Below are 21,419 nucleotides of genomic sequence, written 5' to 3'. Positions count from 1 at the left end.
ATACAAAAATTGTATGTTTATAGGTTTTTGATTATTGTAGGCTAATATGTCTGACGGAATCAATCAAATTGTTAGTGAGAAGTGGATAAGAATAATCTCCATGCATGGAATTCAGAATGATCGATTTCCTGATGGGTAAAGGATTTTGGAATTATGTCGAAGGAGACAATGAAGAGCCTCCAGAGTTATCTGAAGAGAATGCCACTCCAACATATATAAAGGCATTCAAGGATTGAAATCAAGGTGCAAGAAAAGTTATGTATTGGCTTTTGATCGATGTCATAGATACAATGATAGGACACATACAGGATGCCAACACTCCAATAGTTACATGGCAGAACCTAGTGTGAAGATGTTCCAAACCAATACAAAGGCAAGGAAACTGCAGCAAAAACAAGGGCTACATACTATGGAAAAGAAAAGCATGTCTATCAATGAGTACGATTTAAAGATTAAGGGCATTGCTAAATCCCTTGGGTCTATCAATGTATCAATGGAAGATGATGATTTGGTGAGTATCTGTGTGAATGGGCTTGGCAAAGATTACAAGCCATTCAAGAGCTCCATTATAGTCTGAGAGAATATTCTTAACTTTTAAGACATGGTGTCTATGTTGATAATAGAAGAAAAGTCTCTAGGTGAGGACTCTTCTTCACAAAGCAAGAATACATCAGAATAGGCTTTCTACTCTAATTCAGGTAGAGGTAGAGGTAGAGGTCATGGTTGAGGCCAAGGTGGTGGCCGACAAGGAAACCGGAATTCTGGATAAAAAAATCCAATGATTCGTATAGCAGCAGTAATCATACACAGGTGGAAGAGGCCAATCTAGAGGAAAGGGGAGCCAAAGAGGCCAAGGTGGTTGGCAAAGAAATCAGAGTGAAAATAGCATAGAGTGCTATTATTGTGGCAAACCAGGGCACATGGCAAAGGATTGCTATAAAAAGAAGAATGACGTTAAAAGTGCAAAGTTGGGCAACTATGAATCATCTAGTAAACAGGGTGGTGATGATAAAAGTGAGCAGATGTTTGTGATGTAGCACATTCTCAGTTCCACAACAAGAGATGTGTTAGGATCTTAAGATATATAGTATGTGGATTTTGGTGCCTCTAACCACATGACTAGTCATGGGGAGTGGTTTAGAGACATGCAAAAAATGAAAAAACCAAGTTATGTAGAAATAGGTGATGATGTTGTGCATCCCATTGCACATGTTGGTAAAGTGCCATTGTCTATGCACGGTGGAAAATAAAAGTACTTGGAAGATGTACTTCATGTTCCAAATATTACAAAGAACCTAGTTTCTGTTGGATAGATGGTTGAGTAGGGTTTGTAAGTGAGGTTAAATCCTAAAGGATGTTTTATGGAAGACTTCAAAATTAATGTTTTGTGGAAGACTTCAAAATTAATGTTTCTTGGTTGCAAAGGGAAATAGAAATGGCAGGATGTTTACTTTGGGATGTGAACATGCCCAAGGTAAAGGCATCCATGTTTGCAAATGGAACATGTGTCATTGTAGATATTAACATATGACACAAGCACATTTGTCATGTGCATATATTGCCGGTTGAAGTCTATATAGGCCCAAAATATTATTGTAGGTTTGCCAAAGTTCAATGTTGATGGTATTCATAAAGTATATGAAGCATGCCAACTTAGTAAAGTAGGCCACACACGCTTTCCCACATGAAAAGCTTGTCACAGTGCAAGGGCATAGATGCTATACATTCAGATATATGGGGACTGAGCAAGACTATAACAATTGCAAGTTGGAGGTATTATGTTACATTCATTGATGAACCACACTAGGAAAGTGTGGGTTTATATCATGAAGGAGAAAAGTGAGGTGTTTACTCACTTTCAGAGATTTAAAGCCTTGGTCAGGAAGGAAAAAAGTATGCAAATAAAATTCATGAGATCAGATGGTGGGGGAGAATATTTCTCTAATGAGTTCAACAATTTCTTAAAAAAGCAGGGAATGAAGAGACAATTTATGTATAGGTACAGTCCGCAACAGAATGGCTAAAAAGAATGGTGTTGTAGAAAGAAAAAAATAGACACATTGTAGAAGTGACACGTGCCTTGATGGCTAAAAAGAATATGCCATATTATTTTTAGACAAAAGTAGCAGCAACTGTAGTGTAGATTATGAACAGGATACTCACTGCAGCTGTTCATAGTATGATGGTCGACAAACTAAATTTTTCGTCCAATAAAAGTGAAATTTTCGTTCATTATGGACCAAATTTCTCTTTTTTTGGATGGAAATTTTGCTGTCACCATAGAAATGTTAGTCTATCACAGAATTTTGCATTCCAGAATCCATTTTGTCAACAAAGTGGATTCTGGAATCCAAATTTTTATCAATTTTTCAAAACGACAACTGTTGTCATTTTCATGGCTCAAAATCTGATAGACTAAAAACTATGTTTTTGCAAATACTATAACTCTAAATTGAACTATTAGATCAAAATAAAGTAAATTAATAAATTATAGTACTCACTACCGTCTACAATTTAACCGTTTGGATCATTAGATTTCTATCTAAATCTAAAGACATCTTTGCTTTCCAATAAACCTTTTCTATGGCCATGGCCTCCATATACCTACCTATCTTAATATAAAAATATGCTTAAATTCAACCATTGGATCAACTTTATATACAAATCAAAATTATTTTCTTTAGACAATACACTAGTCCCATCCCATGTAAGAGAGTTTCATCATATTATATTGGCTCTAAAAGTAACATCAATTTTACCACCTATCAGTTTGTGGATAACATGGTATGTTTAACATGTAGTGAAGAAACGTGTATTGGTACAAAACTTATCCATGCTCAAGGGAAAGTATGATCTAGAGATGCTTCAACAAAGCAAAAAAGGAAAGAAAAGTGGAATTCGTCAATTTGTGGACATACTTGATTTGCATGATAAATTCTTGTGTATGGATTTGAGTTAAAAAATTCTGGACACTTACACCAGAAAACAATTGTTATTTGTATGCAAAAGGTCCAATGACTCTCCTAGTTGATTGAAAGAGTTTCTTCTCCTTTGTAATTCTTTTTTCAATTGGACATTTTTGGGTTTAGAGAAAAATGTAAGTAATGTTTTATGCATTCTTTTTTCACAAAAGTAGTGTTTTTTTTTAAATGTTTGACATGAAAGTGTGTCTTTTGTCTCCATAAATTTGAAAAAAGGTACATTTTGGGGTTTTTTTTTCAAAAATGGAGTTGAGCTGTCGTTTGCATGATTTTGTTATCGTTTTTCATGACTCCCTATTTATCGTTCTTGCATCCCAATCGATTTGACATTGGTTGTGTCCCATCCATCCACATCCCAAAAGTATCTCTTCATGCATTGTTCGTGTAGTCATAACATGGAACTTGCCTTCCAAGCAGTTATTCCCGATATGAACCAGAATTGTATTAACACCTAAACATTGGACTGAATAATGCGAAGCGAGAGTAGTGACAATGGTTGGGGTGTTCAATAAGGATGGCCTCTCGAGAGAGTGCCATGTGTCATAGGACATTAAGTTGTGGTTAGCACCTGTATCAACAAGTGTGAGTTTTTGTGTGAAACCCATCAATGTGGTCATTTCTAGCCACAAATGTGCAGGTTTTACTTCCCAATCCTCTTCTTCTAGGTCGGCTACTTGGGCCATGTTTACTATGATTTGTTTGCCCCTAAGCTTCACTTTCCATTCCTTGGTTTTGCATTGTGCCTTTTCTTTCATCTCTTCATGTTGATGTTTTTTGTTTCTTGAGGTGAATGGCTCTTACTTTTCCTTCAAATTTTGTGCTAGTAGTTTTGAAGGATGCTTTAGATGTGCCCTTGTGCAATTCTCGGGAATGAATTTCCTTGAAATTATCCTCAAAATCCATGGCACTCTTGTAGCATTGCTCAAAGGAAGTGTGGGCTAGAGCATATAGGGAGTTGTGCAAGGCCCTCTAGGAATCACCTAATTAGCCTTTCGTGTCAGAGAACTTGTCTCTATCATTACATCGACAACGGAGATATCTCACCCGGTTGATATAATCCCGGATGGATTCTCCATCCTTCTGTTTCACATTATGTAATTGCTTGATTCGACTCCATCAAGTTCCTTGTTGTTTGTGAATATCCCACTTTGAAAGCCTCTTTCAAAGCATCAAAGGTAGCATTGTCTTCTACCCTTCAGTGATCAAAACCATTGCCTTGCTTTTCCATCTAGGATGAGGCCAAAGACACTCACCTTAACTTGATCATCTACATGATAGAATGCCTCACAAATCTGGTTGAACATTTCCAAATGGGGTATGGGATCTCCAGTCCCATCAAACTTAGTAATTAGTTTAGAAATGTAGGTAGGTTTATTTCTCTCTTATCTTGGCCCTTGCATCACATGAGCCAGTGCCAGTGGTGTAATTCCTGCATCCACCCCCTATTTCCATGGCTATCCTCACCCTTTCTGGTGTCAGTCCTACCATGGCTAGTGCTAGTGTAGGTTGGGGTATGATGGGTGGGGGAGCTGGTGCAGGTTGGGGTATGATGGTCTTTGCCTCAGTGATGGGGGGCCAATATGTGCTTTGTACGGATCCACATGGTATCCGAGATACATTCTGCAAGGTGGCATAGTTGTTGTACATAAGTATCGTGTGCTAGTTGAAATGTTATGGGTAGGCTCTTTTCCTTTAAAGAGAGGTCTCTAGGCCTTGGTGAGCTAGCTCCTGATCTAGTTTTGGTGTTCGCGCCTACAGTCTTGGTATGATTCTTCCATTTACACTAGTCGGCATGGTTCGCTAGACTACTGGATTAATTTGAATTGGGTTACTGGGGCTCTACCCCGTCTCTAGTCTAGGGTCTAATGGTGTTGTGGCCACTCTCTCACTGGCATTCCATGCCCGTGTCCCTAGGGTGAGGATCATCTGATTGCGTGTTTCCTAGGATAAAGTTCCTTAGTCTCAAGGAAAGACTTCTTTGCGAATGCGCAAGGAATTCAGGGTCTTACTCAAGGATTGCTGGTCTGTCCATGAGGTAGCCAATCCTCCTGCCTCTAGGTCAGGGATAGTGCGTCCCATGCTAGGATGTTCTTCACTCTCACTGGTGTTGTCAAGGACTAACATCGTTTGACTCCATATGTTGACTGAAGGGTCTAATCTCATAAGCGATTACGTGTAGGATGGTTTAGCATCTTTAAACAGAGGGTTGTTTCGCACACCGATTTCCCTGAATGTGGTGAATAATAGTGTAGGATCACACTCAGGACAGGGGACCCTCCCTTTTTTTTTTAAAGGTACGGCCATACATATATGAAGGTATGGGTGTGGCTTAGTGGAAGGTACGACCATACATATATGAAGGTATGAGCGTGGCTTAGTGGAAGATATGGGCCGTACATATATGAAGGTACAGGTGTGGCTTAGTGGAAGGTACGGGCCATACATATATGAAGGTACTTGCATGGCTTAGTGGAAGGTACGGGCGTACGTTAAAGTTGGTACATGCATGGATCTAGAAGGGGACGAGCATATGCTAGTAAAGGTACAACCATTCACTTATGGGGGGAACGAGCATTCATTAGCTAGAAAGGTACGACCATGGATACAGTAGACAACAGGCATATGTTAAAGTTGATTCGAGCATGGATTAGTGAAGGAACGACCATTCACTTGTAATAAGGGAATGGATGTTCACTTGCTAAGGTACGGCTATACATTTGTGGAGGTATGGACATAAGCTTTCAGGTGTAAGGCAGGTCTCTTGAATGCGTCGGAATGACGTGTCTTCTGACAGCTACCCTCTGATATTCCTCTGACAGTACAGTTGTACCCTCTTTATACTCCTTTTCAATGCTCTTTATACTCCTTTTCAATGCTCTTTATACTCCTTTTCAATGCTCTTTATACTCCCTTTAATGCACTTTATTCCTTTTTAATGCTCACTTCTCTCATTGATGAGGCAGATTTTGGAGGATTTTGGCCAGGAGAAGCAAACAATCATGGCTAAGAAGCGTACGAATGTACGTCTGAGAAGTGAACTGGCCGAAACTAAATGCACCCACTTTCTCCTCTAGATTCTCTATGATTTTGGCCCTTCCTTGATGTTTTTTCATGCTTTTCTTTTTTTGGATGCCTTAGGCTAACCTTAAGCAATCCAATGATGCCTAGAATGCTTAATTAAACCTAATGACCTAAGATTTATAAGATTAAGCTAGAACTCGCTTGTAGCTCTTGCTTTTGATGTAGCTTCCCAGGCTCCTCAAAATGGGATCGCAGATGTCTCAGTTTCACTTTCTGAGGTGGAGGCATTGAATCTTCATTCCCAAAGAGTTGGTCTAAAGCATGGTTTTCATCATTCTCAAAAGTACCCCATGTGGTATGCAATGTGAACAATGGCACTGCATGTCCCCTTATTGTGTTTATTGTTGAGACTTGTTTAGAAGCATGTGAAGACCTTAGAGAGGTTCACGTATGGCATCGGAATACTCCTTGACATAAGCTTTTAAACTAAGGTAGAAGTCACGATTAGATTGGAGGGTTGTTATGATGGAGGTTATATCATTATAAGATAATGATATAACCTCAGTGTGGATCTAAAATGGTGTGTAGCAACATCCTTCATTCACTGACTCTCTAGACTTTTAATCTCATTGTGAGTTAGATATTAACTTGAAGTATCATCCCAAGATTTCTCTTTTAATTTATCCTCAACCTAGTTCAATGGATCGATTTCAGGTAGTGCCTCTTCCTCTTGAAAAGGGAACTAGTACTCCTCTTCTTGTTGATTTTGGGGAATCCTTTTGGAATTGACAAGATGTGATTCAATGTCAATTGGTGCATCACTGAACACTTCGACTAGTTTGAGCATAGTCTCTTGAGAGTGTTGTTTGCTAAGGCTCTCATCTTGGGGTGGTGGGGGTTAGGTTAGTGCTTTAATTTGACCTTCAAATACACTAGATGAGGTGTTAGACCTTGTTTCTTTATCTTATATTTCTTGAATCACGCAGGTTCCCATTATTTCCCATGCAAAAAGCATGAATCTTATTTTAAGAACTTGTAGGAAACATTCACATACATTGGGTCCGTGTTGCTTTTACCTCACCTAGGTCTATGCATCTTTCCTTTCCCTTGTCTTGAGGTTTAGTCTTAACCTCTTTAGTTTGTGTAGCTTTGGCTTTCTTGGGTTTAGAAGGTTGTGAATCTTTTTTCTTCTTCTTATTTTAGGATATTTTTATCTACCCCTTGTGTAGTAGAGTGTTCTTTTACAACATTTTTAGCTTTGGCTCACACCTTAGCTTGCAATTGTGTGAGAACATTTAGAAGAATCATGGATAGGTTCCCATTCTGCATAGATATTGATATTTGGCTATTGCAAGGCACCTTGCAATGAAGCTTCTCGGCAATCCATGAACAAGTGATTAATGGCACATCGTGCATATATAGGTTGTGTGGCATCATGTAGGTGCATTCCATGTTGAGTAGATATTAACCTTATGTGGCCTATGTTAATAGAAGCACTGTAGTGTTTGTTTATATGCTTCCTTAGCAGTTTCTATCTCTAGCTTTGTTTCTCTTTGTGTTTGAGTCAAGGAGACATGTGTGTGGGGCTCCTTGATTTTGAGGCTATGCGCTTGTTGCATGTGAATACATACATTGTGAGATGTCATAACTAGACACCTTGCAATGAGTGCAAAATAGAAAGACTAACTTAGGGTACTTGCAATGTGGATAAGGATGGTGGTGCTCATAATGTGCATAACACATTAGGTCAATAAGAGAAAGGGATTGTAACGATTGCTAGAAATTTATCTCATATCCTTTCTTATAGTGAATTTCTAAGTTTTCAAGCAAGGCATTGTAGAATTCTGCGATGGAAATCTATATCAATGTCTTTTTGCTCCTTGCTTTCCTTAGTTTAGACGAGGAAGAGTTCATATCAATGGTATCTTCCATCACTTTGTCACATATAAACGGATTGCTTCTTTGCAACGTTAATAAAAAGAATATGGATTTGAGAGTATGAGTACATTGTGTAGTGTTTTTCTTTAAGCCCATGAGGAAACATCAATTAATTTTTGCATCATTGAATTTCTCCCAATCCTTAGATTGTGAGTTTAGAGTTTTTATGCATGAGATGTAATCACATACGGTCTCCCTCAGGTCTCTGCTCTATCATGTAGAGATTTATTATGAAACACTTCATCTATGACCTTGTCTCAAGAATCCGTAGATAAAAGCAATCTTTAGAGTTTTGAAATGTGCCTTAATTATAGGCATCAACATGATGAACCATCTACTGACCTTACCCACTAAGAATAGATTGAGTGCATGCACCTTGGTAGGGTAAATCAAATTTCTAGATGCTTCACATTGCTACTCAAACATTTGCATGAATTGAACAGGATCGATATAGATCCATCATATGAGCTTGGAAATTTCTATGGACATGACTCTAGATGTCATGTGTAGGGTCTTTGGTTAAAGCACCATGAAATCCTCGTGCAACCCCCCTTCCTAGATTAGAGTTTGGGCATCTACCAAAGGTTACAAGGTTTATGGGGTACCATCTCCAAGCATTTGCAAGAAAGTTAGATTAATTGTTACATTTGGCATAGGACCCATGGGAATCGGCGCCACCAAGGGTTTGAAAGCTGGTGGCATGGTTGGAGGTAAAAGATTGGTCCAATGCATAGTAGATGTGATTAGCGGTTGTACTTGAGGCATGGGCCTCAAGGGCTACGCTATTGAATTAAGTTTCGATATTGGCACATTTAAAACCCCTAGGTTACCCAACAACACCATTCTCATTTTTTGGTTTTTTGATATATTTTTTTGCTTCTTTGTAGCTCAAAACAACCTTTGTATGCTTGGTCTACCCCTATGTCTCAAATAAGGGTCCATTTTAGTGTCTATCTACTAGGGCATGCAGCGCCTTCTAAGATTTTTTTTGAAAAGTGTGCACGTCAATGATAGAGAAGATCTTAAAACCTAATTTTATTCCCTGTGAAATCATGCATATTTTTTAAAAAATTTTAAAAATGTGCTATAAAAAGAGTTTAGAAACAAGTTCTATAAGAGAGTTGTAGTTTTTTTGGAGTACTACAACTTTGCTTCCGTGACCTTGTCAAAATTCTTGAGTTTGGTCGCTCAAACGGTAGTTCAAAAGTGGTCCACTAGCTTGTTTTTGCTGATTTTAGAACGTTTTTCACCCCAATTTTTGCATTGACTTTTGCGCCAGTTGGTCAAAGGCCAAAACAATGAAAATCAGCTTGGCTTACTTAAGGAAAAACTTAAAGAGCCTTGAAAGATCTTGAAGATAAGCACTAGAACATGTTCATTGGCCTCATGATTTAGGAGATACAGGCATGCAAACATAACCCTTGATTTTTCACGTGATTATGTAGTCATGGACCATCATCACGCGTTGTGATTCTGGCCATGATTATCCGACGTGACTATGATTATGTAGTCATGGACCATCATCACGCGTTGTGATTTTGGTCATGATTATCCGACGTGACTATGTAGTCATGACCATGATTTTTTGGCGTGTTTTTTCAGTCACGATCATGATTTTTAGGCAAGCATGGGACATGATTTTTTGGCGTGATTATGTATGGCTGTGATTTTTTAATGTGATTATGCAGTACACGGTTGTGATTTTTAGGCGTAATTATGTAGACGATCGTGATTTTTAGGCATGATCTTTTTCTACTGTGATCGGATTTTCCCGACTGTGGTTGAGATTGTTTCGGCTATGATCGGGATTTTTTTCCATCGTGAGATCACATTTTTTTCCATCGTGAGATCGCGTTTTTCGATCTTTTAAAAAAAAGCCATGTGGCACATGCTTATGACACATTCCCCATTTTTTTTTCAAAAAACTGGCTGTTTATATTAAGAAGTTAGAAAGAGACAGGTTACAACATGTAGAACTCTAATGAGACTAGTGACTATGCACATGACATACAGTTCCGCAAGCCCTGAGCTTGCCTTTGACTTAATTGAGAAGTTTCTCTAGCTGTGAAACCAGCTTTTCCCTCTTTTCGTGAGTGTGGCTTTCAAAAGGCATAGAGTGCTTTGATGAGCAACACATCCTTGGAGATGACGGCCTCTCTCATCTTCCACAATTCTTGAATTTGTTGTGTTATCTGATCCACTTGCTTTCCTTTAGCTTTTTCCTGCAGCAGCCGATGAAGCTTGGAGTCCATGTCTTTCAACCTTCTTTGTATGCATCTTTCACCTACATGAATCAAGTTCTCTTTCGGCCTGAAATTGTTAGTATGCATGCTATTAAAAATGGAATCAAGTCTATTTAACCATAAGCACCATAACATTTCGGTTCTTAGGACAGCCCATAGTTCCCCGGTGCACCCGATGCCTTCTCCAAGTAGCAAATTTTTCCAGCCAAGGGTGTAGCCATTCCATAGCTGAATGCATTTGGCCAAAGGCTCGAAACATTTCTTTGCAATAGGGCAATGCATGAAAACGTGTAGGTCATCCTCCTCCTCCTTGCATCTGTGGCACTTCCCATCCCCTATGTTAAGTCTGGAGGCTTTAAGCTGGGTCCAAATAGCTTTGAACATGACCAACCAAGCTAGGCATGCTTTTTTTGGTTCCACATACTTATTCCATATCTTGTCAAACAAAAAATACCATTGCACTCTATCCAAAAGGATTCCCCATCTCTTGTGCAATGGATAGGATCCGTCCTCTGTTTGGGGGGAATAGGGAGAAGTCCTTTTTGATCCTTCCATTGGAAAGCTTTGTGTGCTGGCATATCTTTAATCGAAAGCAGCCAAGTGTCTGATTGGTGCCATAATCTGATTCTTATCCCAATAAGGTCTAATTCTGCATATGAGACATTATAATCTCTGATCAGATCACCTTTGGACATCCAAGCATTGATGTCTATGTCCCAAATATCCCACCAATAGCATATTCCTTTCCTGTGCATTCTCAAAGCCGCTTCAACTTGGGCATTATCAATTTGGGGGAGGGGAATGCTTGGCCACCAGATAAAGTCTCTCCCGTGTACCTCCCATGTGTAGCTAGGCTTCTCAGATAGGATAAGGTCTGTCTTTAATGCCACAGCTGAAGAATTCAGTCCAGATTCTTTTGACTTCCTCCTGAATAATAGGCATTTTGAACAGGGCAGGATCCGTGTGGGACCATTGATTAGAGACCTTTTTGTCGTGGTTGTCCAACACTAATATAATGGGGTAATGATCAGAGAGGCAAGTAGAGATGTCAGTTCTACATTCACATCTGATGTAGGAGTTACCGAGGGTTTTGCTAATGTATCCTCTATCCAATCTTGCTTTCCTAGTCAATTCCCCATGGGCATAGTTCTGCCACGTGAAGTCTCCCCTATTCCCCATGTCACATAGCTTAAAGTGATCCGCAGTTGCCAAGCTAGGAGCTCTGCCCCTCTTAATCTATCATTTTTGGATTCTACCATATTGAAGTCTCCCATTAGAATGATAGGATCCGGGACGCTTCTCAGTGTACCCCAAGTTCTGATTCTACTCGTCACCTGAGGACCTCCAGCATAAATCCCAATGAAGGGGAAGGTTGTCATTTCAAATGCAGCCCATTGATCAAACGTATCAATCCTCACGTCTTTCAGATCATTCTGATGGTCCACATGCATCCCCACAGCCACTCCTCTAGATCCCTGATTGTGGGCTGTGTAGATCCAGATGTGCTCTTTAGAGATGTTGAGCAGCCTTTTTTCAAGCTCATCCCCGTTAACTTTAACTTTCATTAGAGCTATAAAGTCAAATCTTCCTTGTTTCCTTAGCCATTATTTCACTAGTTGGACTTTTGAAAGGTCAGTCAACCCCTTGACATTCAAAGTGGTGCATCTCATTTGCTCTTTTTCTGGGAGTTGACCTTTTTAGGTCCCACTTTGGATGTAGCTTGAGGTGTGGTGTAACCCACCTGAGCATGCATTCTTTTCAATTCCTTGACTATCTCCATTTCTTTGGGCAAGCCATTTTCTGTATCAGACAAAGACTGCTCAACCCTATCTTGCTCATCTCCCAATGGGCCAGCCCCATCAATGTGTGGGGTAGGAGCACTTGGTCATGGTCCATTTGATTAGTTTCGACTAGAATTCTAGATCTATCCAACGGCGTGGATTGACTGATCTCTTGGTAGCCAACCGAATCATCCGGGTCAGATGTGCTATCTAATAAGGCAAAGGAGTTGGCAAATGCCCTCTGGTTTCCCGCCCTATTCTGTCTAAAGGTCTTCTTCCTATTGAGCACAGTAAACTTTTCTCCCTTTTCTTTTGAGGTAGAGGGAACAAGGGGAGAAGGCATCGTCGTATTCTTATTCATTCTAGTAGGCTGAGCTTGGTTGATGGCTAGGGGAAGATTAGGGGCACTAGTGGCACTCAAATTGGGGTATTTTGAAGGACACTCTCTGATAACATGTCATTGCTTTCCACAATGGAAGCATGCGTTGGGTAGGTGTTTGTATAGAATGCTTTGCTAGATGTTGTACTCACCGCAATTGATTTCAATCTCATCAATAAGGGGCCTATCTAGATCCACTTCCACAAGGACCTGAGGATGCCAAGCCGGGTTGTAATCATTCTTGGGTCTCAAGCCTACCACTTTCCCTATAGGGGAGACAATTTTTTTTTAGCCAAGGGTACAAGTAGAAGGGCAGGTTAGGAAGCTCCACCCACACCAGGCAAGCTGAGGGTATAGGACCTTGAGGGTTAAAGTTCTTGGACCAACTGAAAAAACAGAATGGGATGTTCCTGTACATCCATTGCCCTGAACCTAGGACCTTAAGGGCCATATTTGGGTCCTTGAATAGAAAGAGGTAGTATCCATTTGGGAGGGCTTGGATGATCTCTACCTCGATACCAATGGAAATCCAGTTATCTTTGACCCACCCCCTAAGGAAATCTAATGGTGGTCTTGGCCCAAACATTAACCCAACTAAACAACGGGCTGTATAATCAATTTCCAACGAATGAACTAGCTCAGGAGGAAGACAAACCAGAGGATTAGTGGAAGAGGGTTTACCTGATGTGTCCATTACCTTAGCTGAGCTTGCTTGTTGATTTGAGCCTCTTCTTCGACTTGTTTCTGCATCAGACTTAGCTCTTCCACTCGAGCTCTGGAATCTTCTAGCTGTTTTTTGGTGTCCATGAAGTCTTCTAAAACCTGCTCATACTTCATCATGGTTTCTTTGTTGCCATCGATGGCCAGGGGCCAATGTAGGAACTTCTCAAAGGCAGCTTGAGTGAACTTGATAGGCTGAGATGCCTTACTCCCAAAGCAGGATCCCTGTTCTTTGAGAAGAGTAGCTCCCCTCCACTCGGTGCCCATGCACCTGGGGGGGCTGTGGAAAGTAGGGAATGAAGCACACAGAGGGCTTCAAGCCTCTAGGCAGGGCAACAGTTGTTGCAGAGGGGCGAGAGGGGAGGAGCTCAAGCGCAGCCAGCACAACACCATCGCCAGCAACCTGCGTTTCAACGACTTTCTGTGCAGCACTGGAGAAAAAAAGGAAATCACGATAAACATTCCCCATTTTTTGGCCTTTACTCCTTACACATGCATTGATGAGGAAAAGAGAGTAAAAGTCTCCAAATTGATGGAGTAATTAATGCAATCGGATATTATGATGCATCTATACACACTAAAAAGCATCAATTTGACTATCCAATATGATCAAATTGGACATGAAAATTGCATTTTTCTAAATTTTTAATTTTTGGAAATAATTAATCACTCCCTTAATAAACCATTCCATTAAGGAAAAATAGTGAATGTTAAGAGTTTTTTAGATTTTTTAGGATTAAGCTACCTAAGGTCTATGCTAACACTCTAAATCACTAACATACAACACAAAACTCATATACGGAGTCAAAACAGCTTTATGTTAAACTTTTTAAAGAGAGCAAAAAAACAACTAACATGCATTCTAATGCATATTTTGATGCAAATGATATAATAATCTAAACCTAACATATGGTATGTGTAAGCTATATGAACACTAAAAAGTACTTTACAAGCAATCAAAACAACAAATCAAACAAAAAATTAAGCTACCAAGCATTCTTTTTATGCACAAAAAAGAAAATGACCAAAATTCACATAAATCTCCATCAAAACCACGTCTTCTTCTTTTTGTGGAAATCCACTAAAGAGAATAGCCAATGGGTTATGTGTAAATCTAAAGATCAAACAATAGAAAATGCTCATGTGCATGGTGCCAAAAATGTTATTGCTCGCTTTCACTTCTCCTAGAAACACATTCAAAAGAGATTACCTTAGCAAGCTACAACTGTCATAGGCATCTTTCCAATGGCCAAGCTCGAGTACACCGCTTCAAGAACTCCACACCTCCTTGGGTAGAAATTTTTATCGTTACCATCTCCCCACGAGAGCGTTGTCACACTATTGTGTTGGACATCGGGTCCTCACCACTCCTCTTACCTCAAATTAGTCATACACACTCACTAGCATGCATTAAAGAAGGTAATTAGCAAGAGTATTGGCAAGAGCAAGACTCAATTACACAATGGGAGAGTAGGTTGTATTATGAGGATTAGCATACATTAGAGAAGGTAATTAGCAAGAACAAGACTCAATTACACAATGGGAGAGTATGTTGTATTATGAGAGAAAATGACCTATATGCAATGCCGTAAGCGTTCACATTCAATTACACAATGGGAGAGTATGTTGTATTATGAGAGAAAATGCCCTATAAATAATACCATAAGTGTTCACACACAACCGATTGAGCACCCAAGGCTTAGAAGCTCCCTATTGCTTATATAATGCTTAATCTCATAATACATACGTGAAGTACATTCAGAGGAGAGAATCCATTCTAGCTTGTTGCCACCACACGCTCTTGGAGTGGGAATTGCCATAAATATTTGAGTGCCCATCCAAGCTGTAGATTTGGACATCTTTGCTTTATAGATTCATCATACATGATTTTGGTATCTCCATCTTTGTTGTCTGATATAGAATTATAATGGCAACTCATGTTAGCCCCAAAATGGGTTAACACCAAAATCATGCAAGGCCTAGAAGTATAGGACAACAACTAAGGAAGGAACCATCGCCACACAGATGAGCAACCCTCAATCCGTGGTATAGTATACTCCAAGATTTTGAAGGGATATAAGTGCCCAAAGAATGGGGGAAATATACTTGCCCACTTCCAGAGAACTAGAGATTGATGAAAGAATGAGAGATTCAACACAAGCCCAACTTAGAAGTCTTGAACAAGAGAAAATCGGCTTAGATCTCCGTAGGGAGTTGTAGAGCCTGGCAAGGATCCCAAACCAGTCTTCGTTATTACCACGAACCTAACCTTACATGAAGAAGAGGCATTGATAACTTTTTTTAAAAGAGTTTAAGGAGTGCTTTGCTTGGAGCTATAAAGACATGAAGGGAGTGTTGCTAGAAGTGGTACAATATACCATCCTTATCATGGAAGGTTCAAACCCAATCAGTGTCCCTATTTCAAATGAATTTGAAATACTTATTAGCAATTGTAAAGGAGGAAATTGATAAACTCATTTTGCTGCAGGTTTCATTTACGAAATTGAGCACACGGATTGGGTATCACCGATTGTGATTGTACCCAAGAAAAGCAAGAAGCTTCACATGTGTATCGACTTAAAGAAGGTGAATGCGGAAACCCTTAGAGATCACTACCCATTACCATACATTGAGCACATTTTGGAAAGGGTGGCAAGCGCAGAAGCCTACAATTTTCTAGACGGATTCTCAAGATACAACCAAGTATCCAATGCACTGGAGGACCAACATGAAATTGTGTTCACCACCACATGGGGAACCTTTACATATAAGGTCATGCCATTTGGATTGACCAATGCTCCCGCAACCTAGAATGAGCACAACATTCAAGGATTACTTGTAGAAATTGTTGGAGGTGTTTATTGATGATCTCTCTATACATTCACAATGGTTGGAACATCTAGCAGCTTGCCTGAAAAAGGTATTTGGGAGGTGTCGATTGTATTGCATATCCTTAAACCCTTTGAAATGCCAACTTTGGGTAAAGCATGGAGTGATATTGGGGCATATTATATCCAAAAATGGGAAATCCATAGATGATAGTAAGGTGAAACTCATCTTAAAACTGCCACCACCCACCAATTACAAGGTTTATGGGACATGTAGGCTATTACCGAAGGTTTATCATGCTCTATGCTAATATTGCCAGGACACTGTATAAGCTTTTGATTGTCTTTGAATGGACTAAAGAGTGCCAGTAGGCATATGATGAATTAAATAGGGCATTAGCCAATGTGCCTATCTTGAGACCAACCAAATTGGGAGCTCATGTTCTATGTGCGTATCGATGCATCAAACTTCATAATTGGGTGTGTTTTGGCATAGTTAGGGGGAACATAAATTGGATTACCCAATCTGCTTTTGCAAGTTGACAACTCAATAAAGCTGAGATGAATTATACCACAACTGAGAGGGAAGGACGTGTAGCCTAAGATGTCCGACTCTTGACCTTTAAGTTCACCTTTGCTTAGAAATTCCCTTGGTTGTCTTGGCGCTTGAACCTTCAAAAGTTTGTGAATTATGAGATGAATAAAGCCTTGTGATAACCCATGCTTATATACTAATCCATGGTTGTCTTGGCGCTGGAACCTTCAAAAGTTTGTGAATTATGAGATGAATAAAGCCTTGTGATAACCCATGCTTATATACTAATCCATGATTCTAGATGAGTTTAATAGCCTCCTTTACTTGGACTTAGTTCAATGGAAAATGTTCACTAACTATTATGGATTGACATGGGATGAATGCAATGGAACAGTGGTATTTGTCATCGAGTTGGATGAATGTCAAGTGGTCAAGGGAAATTTTGAAAGGAGTTCAATCCCAAATGTGATTAAATACAATCTATAAGGATGGATCTAGAGGTAGATGGCATCGACACTTTAGCATTGTGAGTGGCACACTTAGTAGGTGATTTGAAGACACTGAAGTGCATGCATGGATGTAAACATGGGGCAAACTCAAAATTCATATGGGGCAATGATCTTGCAAAAGTAGAGAAGTTGAAAGAAAACAAACACTTTATATGTGACATTTTGGCATGTTTAAGATTCAAGCATTAAAATAAGGCTTTGGATTGTTCTAATGGGTTTCTTTTTATGGTTCTGTCAAATGGATCCTTCTCCTCCTATGGGTGAGCCACCCACGTGGTGCCTCTAGCTATGCAATGTAAGAAACATTTTTAGTTGTAGGAGGGGGACTTTATCTCTTCCTGTGATGTGATTTCCACAAGACTAGGTGTTCCTTTCGTGTGCTATTGTGACATGACAACATATTGTGCTACTGCATCGATCTTTTGCAGTGTGTTTATGTGTGCTACACTTCTATTTTGGTTAACTTAGCTTCAATTTTGATCTTATAAAAAATCATTATCCAAGACACTAGTTGAAGTTCCATAGATTTTTATGAATAAAAGTTTATTATATATATATATATATATATATATATATATATATATATATATATATATATATATATATATATATATATATATTAGCATAACCTATTTTAATTGGCAACTTGTTTCTCATGTGCGTAAATACTTTACTATGAAGAGATGCTAAATAGATAAAAATTTTCTCTCTTTTACTAAATATCATGCCACCAAAATAAGACAAGACTAACCAAGCAAATGAAAATTTAGGTCACATTTGAAAAGATAAAATGGTTTGTTCATTTGAAAAGAGACGTGCACTTGGTTCATCTAAAGAATCATGTAAGCTTTGAGGTCCCGTGTCTTTCATATTTTTTAAAGGCCTAAAAACTTTCACCCTAATTTGCATTATATTTTTTATTGTGATAAACAACATGTGCCTTTTATCTCCTTATTTAGCTAGGAAAGCCCTTCCACATGTGGCAAAATGAGCTACTAACACCATAGCATTTGCCAAAGTTTATAAAGTGCAAGAAACATTTGTTGTTGATCCACCTCAAAACCACATTGTTTGTCACAAATCAAGAAAGCTCAATAGATGGATATGACTCGTATAACGTTGGAGCAAACCAAAATAATTTTACTTCACCTTGACAAGTCCTAGGGAGAGCCACCAAATTTCTTCAAACATTCTCTTCCCCTTGCGATTAGTAAATTTCTCTATCTCTAACATAGTTTTTGGGTGGGAACATTGAACGAGGAACAATAATTGCATTTCTGAGTTGGCAGTAAGCCTACTCCTCAAAAGTTGTGGGTAACACGTGAGGTCATACCCTTCCTTGTCCCACTTTCAACTTTTCAAGTAGGGATGCATCATGCATACCATAAAACATGATTATTAACATTTTTCTTCGTCTTATGATTCACAAGAATTCCATCTTTTATATACTTGAAAGCCAAGAAGACAACTCAAAGTAAAAATGGAATCTTACCTCTCTTAGTATCTTTCTCTTAGAAAACTTCTTAGAATACATAACTTTCTCTCCATGGTTGTTACATCAAAATTATCTTCTTAATATTATAGGCTTTATAAGCTTACTTCTCCAAGTATGTCTCCTCTCTACTTTTTTCATTATTCTCCACCCTTCCATTGTTGCTAATTCATCTTAGTTTAATTGTGCTTGTGTTTTTTCTTGCTATAATGATACACCATAATCTAATAAAGATTAAGTTATCTTATATCGTTCCCATTACCTCACATTAGTTACTTACAAAAAATAATTTAGGGTCAAGTGTAAATGTGTTTATGCACATGCATGCGTGCTCACGCCCGTGCTATGTGTGTGTGTGTGTGTGTGTGTGTCCCTTTCAAAGTTCAAAAAATAATTTAGGGTCAAGTGTAAATGTGTTTACGCACATGTACACACATGCACATGCACATGCGTGTTGTGTGTGTGTGTGTGTGTGTGTGTGTGTGTCCCTTTCAAAGTTTACATATTACAAAAGCAACCTTTTCTTTTAACTAAACTTGAAATTCCAATACATTATGTTTATTTATTCAATCTAAGAATAAGGCTAGAAGTAAAAGTTTTCATATTCAAATGCTCCCTTTTACATAGATTTTTTAAAACACTACTTTTGTAAGAAAAAAAATAATTTAGGGTCAAGTGTAAATGTGTTTACGCACATGTACACACATGCACATGCACATGCGTGTTGTGTGTGTGTGTGTGTGTGTGTCCCTTTCAAAGTTTACATATTACAAAAGCAACCTTTTCTTTTAACTAAACTTGAAATTCCAATACATTATGTTTATTTATTCAATCTAAGAATAAGGCTAGAAGTAAAAATTTTCATATTCAAATGCTCCCTTTTACATAGATTTTTTAAAACACTACTTTTGTAAGAAAAAAAACCATTTTTGCGGCTTTTAAAGCCTCAGGGGAAAAAACCCTCTTTGTAATTATAACATCTCAAATAAATTTATTATAGGAAAATACTCTCAATGTAGGATAGTAGCTGAAAAAATTTCAACCATAAAAAAAGTTTACAAAACATATTTTCTCCCGTTATATCATCATTTACGTGGCTTCTTTTTTTTGGCAAAAACTTGTAATTTTTAAACTATACCTTGAAAACACTTAAAAATTCTCAATAATAAGTTTACCTTGGATTGTCAAGAATATTAGTATGTACAATCATAAGTGCATGCACTAGACATGAAAGATTTTGCAAGAGAGTGCATGTAGCCATGGCAAGTTATAAAAAGCCTCTCATTCTAAGATTTTGATATGTTGCACACATGGTATAGATTAGATATGAGGCATACAAATCCACCACCAACTTGGGTCATTTCTTGTAGCTTTTCACAAATGGAGGCCATTTTTTCTTACTTGGTCACATAAGAGCCTTAAGGCTATCATCAAGGCTAGACCAAAAATGTTACTTCAATATTTTCCTTCCGAGAGGACAAAAAATATGATTTCATTCCCAATTATCAATGTAAAGCTTCTTGTGAGAGGGAGGTGCAAGCTCATCTTGAGGGGTGGGGATGGGGGGAACTCATCTTCTAAAGTTACATGGCATTTACTTGATACATATCAAATAATTTGTCTGAATATACATACCAAATAATGCTTTAAAATCCATGGATAGAGACGAGTATTAACTTTAAAACTAAGATTTAGGTACGAGATGGTGAGGTGGGCCATGAAAATGGAATTTGCAAGCCTGCACAAGGGGTGTGACTCACGAGACAAATATGGGGAAAGATGTGATGTAAAGAAGAGCACTGAGCAGTTCACATGGCAGGGTAAGGCATTAACTTCTGAAAATCCCTCTGTTAGGCTGCTTTCCAAGGTGGACAATGCTATTTCAATTGGAGGCCCTAGGCAAGCACCACTATGTGACCCAGCACAAGTGAAAGGTAAGGCAAAACAGCACACTGTGACCTATTCCTCTATGAGATCAACAAGATCACTTACATATGCAGGGCATAGGACAATGGGCACTTCACCTTTAGGATCCTGCCAATAGGAATAGCATACAATCCTCTTGCAGTGGGTGCATGGAGGATTTACACATATCCAGCAGGATTGTCACCTTTTCAAGTTTTTCTTTCTTGATGGGTATAGGTTGGCAGTCCAAGACAACCAAGGTCTGTGTAAAGGGGTACCGCCCACCATTTGCATCCAACAGTCTCTGTCAAATCCCAAGAAGAGAAGATATTTGATGGCCGTGTGTAAACGAGCTGTCTGCTTGTCATTATGAGCTCGTGGAACTTTACCAAAGATTTAGCAACAATCCACAAAGCATCAATGCAATCATGCTTTAATTTGAAAAAGATGGTTTAGTCATGGCCTGGCACATGCTTTAAGTATATTGGTCTATCCTCATCATCCAAGTATAGATTGAATACACGAAAACGCGTGCACAAGATCATCCTGAGAGAAATGAAAATGAAATGAAATGATATATTAACGTCTTCAAAAGGCCAAAATGACCTATGAGACCAAAAAGGTTACAACAATTGGTGGATCTGATACAATGTCTGTGTAAGGAAAGCTAAAAACAACTAAACAACTAACTGAAAATACGGTACCAGGAGCTCCTAATGGATAACATCTGGGAGGAAAACTCCAGCAACAAAGGTAAGCATCATACACATCACTATCCAAAGATGTCTCTCATCGGTCGATGGCGGATATCCTCAATGTCCTCCATGGTGAGTACTCTGACTGGACGTCTCCCATGCCGTGCTAGTATGGTCCTGATCCTCTGTTGTAGTCTTCGCCGGTGTCGAGATGGGCCTCTCATCTTGGGGCGCCTAGACCGCCCCAGCTCTATAGCCCGATCAATCAGTGTACCTCTGGTGTGGCTGTACTCTGGGGCTAGCTGCAATGCCTGCTGACCTGACTGCTCAATCTCTGGTCGAAAGAAGTCTGTAATCTGCCTCTGTAGGTGTCTCTCCCTCTCTGATCCCCT

This window comes from Cibotium barometz, chromosome 31, assembly GCF_041138505.1.
Source record: "Cibotium barometz isolate CiBa-2024 chromosome 31, ASM4113850v1, whole genome shotgun sequence".
Classification (NCBI taxonomy): Eukaryota; Viridiplantae; Streptophyta; class Polypodiopsida; order Cyatheales; family Cibotiaceae; genus Cibotium; species Cibotium barometz.
Note: the sequence above shows the minus strand (reverse complement) of the source record.